The sequence below is a fragment of the Octopus bimaculoides genome, chromosome 1, assembly GCF_001194135.2.
Source record: "Octopus bimaculoides isolate UCB-OBI-ISO-001 chromosome 1, ASM119413v2, whole genome shotgun sequence".
Taxonomy (NCBI): domain Eukaryota; kingdom Metazoa; phylum Mollusca; class Cephalopoda; order Octopoda; family Octopodidae; genus Octopus; species Octopus bimaculoides.
Genome location: NC_068981.1, coordinates 186,019,123 through 186,021,766, shown reverse-complemented (window position 1 = coordinate 186,021,766; position 2,644 = coordinate 186,019,123). Strand labels below are relative to the sequence as shown.

The 2,644-nt window shown below is 33.2% G+C and overlaps 1 protein-coding gene across 8 annotated transcripts in view; it reads right to left on the bottom strand.

The window, feature by feature from the left end:
• Positions 1–2,644, bottom strand: part of LOC106879245 (uncharacterized) — an 894,824-nt gene that overhangs the window by 869,403 nt on the left and 22,777 nt on the right. The gene's annotated exons all lie outside the window — the stretch shown is intronic.

The window sequence follows — 2,644 nt, the reverse complement described above, 5'->3', positions numbered from 1 at the left end:
ACTACTACTACCAATAACAATAATAGTAATAATAATGTTGATGATAATAATAATAATAATAGTAAGAAGAAGAAGAAGAAGAAGAAGAAGAAGAAGAAGAAGAAGAAGTATGATGATGATGATGATGATGATGATGATGATGATGATGATGATGATGATGATGATGAGGTTAATAATAATAGTACAGAAAACACTCGGCGAGAAAGGGAAGAAAATTTGAAGAAAGTAGAAAAAACAGCAACAACAACAACAACATAATAATAATAATAATAATAATAATAATAATAATAATAATAATAATAATAATAATAATGATAATAATAATAATAATAATAATAATAACGATAATAACGATAATAATTTTTTTTTATTAGCCTCAGGGGCATCTATGAGGGGGACATCACAAGGACAGACAGGAATTTGTGTGAGGATTTCCATAAAGGATGGAGAGAATTTAGTGGAAAGTACAATGAGATGCAGTAAAAGGATGCGGAGTATACAAAGTATGTGATAACATGAATGATGCTGAGCTAATCCAGGAGAAACCCCAACTAGGGCCAATCAAGGAACCCCACAGATCCACATTTACCCTGGCTCCACAAAAAGGTATGAACCGCCTCTCCTGCTATCCAGTGTGCAGGCGCACGCTTAGAGTAGTGTCGTTGACTCTAACCGTTTTTGGCACGGTCACCCATCTCTGCAATAATTCACCGGCCGGGAGGTAGCGCTTTCTTCTCCACCTTTACTCTCCCTTCCAAATGGAACTTTAAAAAGACGATGCTTAATAAAGCTTTCAAAGGGTTTCAGATTTTTCCACAAGGGGAAAAGGGATGAGTCGAATACATCGACCCCAGTTTTCAACCGATACTTATCATTTTTATCGACCTCCAAATAATGAAAGACAAATTCGACGTCGGCGGAATTTGAACTCAGAACGGAGCGACGGGCGAAATACCGCTAAGCATTTCGTCCAGCTCACTCGCCGCCTTTGTAATAATAATAATAATAATAATAATAATAATAATAATAATAATAATAATAATAATAATTTTAGGATTGAGGTTACTCCTCCAGAAAGTATAGAAGCAAAAAAAGAAGCACTCTTCTTTTTTTGCTTATAATAATAATAATAATAATAATAATAATAATAATAATAATAATAATAATCATTATTATTATTATTATTATTATTATTATTATTATTATTATTATTATTATCCTTTCTACTATAGGCACAAGGTTTGAAATTTGGGGGAGAACGAGTTAGTCGATTACATCGACTCCAGTACGTTACTGGTACTTATACGGAGCTGGAAAAGACGAAAGAAATGCTGCTAAGCATTTTGTCCGGCGTGATAACGATTCTGCCAGCTGGCCACCTTAAATAAAAATGATGGTTTCAAAATTTGGCACAAGGCCAGCAACTTCACGGAGGTTAATCGATTAGGTCGACCTCAGCAGTTGACTGGTATTTATTTTATCGAACCGAAAATGAACGAAAAGCAAAGTTAGTCTTGGCAACATTTGGAACTGACGACATAAAGAGAGCCTGAAGGAATGCGGCGAAGGAGTTTGTTGGGCAAGAAATATACGAAGAAGAAGAAGAAGAAGAAGAAGAAGAAGAAGAAGAAGAAGAAGAAGAAGAAGAAGAAGAAGAAGAAGAAGGAAAATAAGAAGAAGAAGAAGAAGAAGAGAAGGAGGAGGAGGGTAAGAAGAAGAAGAAATGAAGAGAAGAAGAAAAAGAAGAAGAAGAAGAAGAAGTGGAAGAGGTAGAAGAAGAAGAAGAAGAAGAAGAAGAAGAAGAAGAAGAAGAAGAAGAAGACGAAGAAGACGTAGAAGAAGAAGAAGAAGAAGAAGAAGAAGAAGAAAAAAGAATAATAATAATAATAAGAAGAAGAAGAAGAAGATGAAGAAGAAGAAGAAAAAAGAAGAAGAATAAGAAGAAGAAGAAGAAGAAGAAGAAGAAGAAGAATAAGAAGAAGAAGAAGAAGAAGATGAAGAAGATGAAGAAGAAGAAGGAGTTAAGGGAGAAATGAAAGAAGCAGAAAAAAAGAAAGAATATTGAAGGAACGAAAGGAAGAGTATCAACGAAAAAGAAGAACGTCATAAAAGAAACAGAAACAACAAAATGAAAAAGTAGAAGATGGATTAGATTTTAGAAGATCTAGGCTAAAGGTAGATAGATAGATAGATAGATAGATAGATAGATAGAGAGAGAGAGAGAGAGAGAGAGAGAGAGAGAGAATGATGTAGATGAATAGATAGATAGATGAATAAGACAATAGACATAGATATACAGATAAACAGACAAATAGGTATATACCAAGGGGTATACATAGATAGATACACACATATATGTGTGTGCGCGCGCGTGTGGTGTTTATAAATATACATACGTATAGATATATAAAATTAAAACATAGAGTAAAAAATCAGATATTATCCAGGCATATATATATTTATATACATATATATATATATATATATATATATATACATATTTGTATATAAAATGGCTGATAGTTAGCAAGGTGAGACACACATAAGAAAGAAGGAAACAAAGGACCACTGATGAGGTCACAGAAGTGTGACGAAAGAACTCTGGCCGAAATAAGATTAAGATTAAGATTAATGTAATATAAAG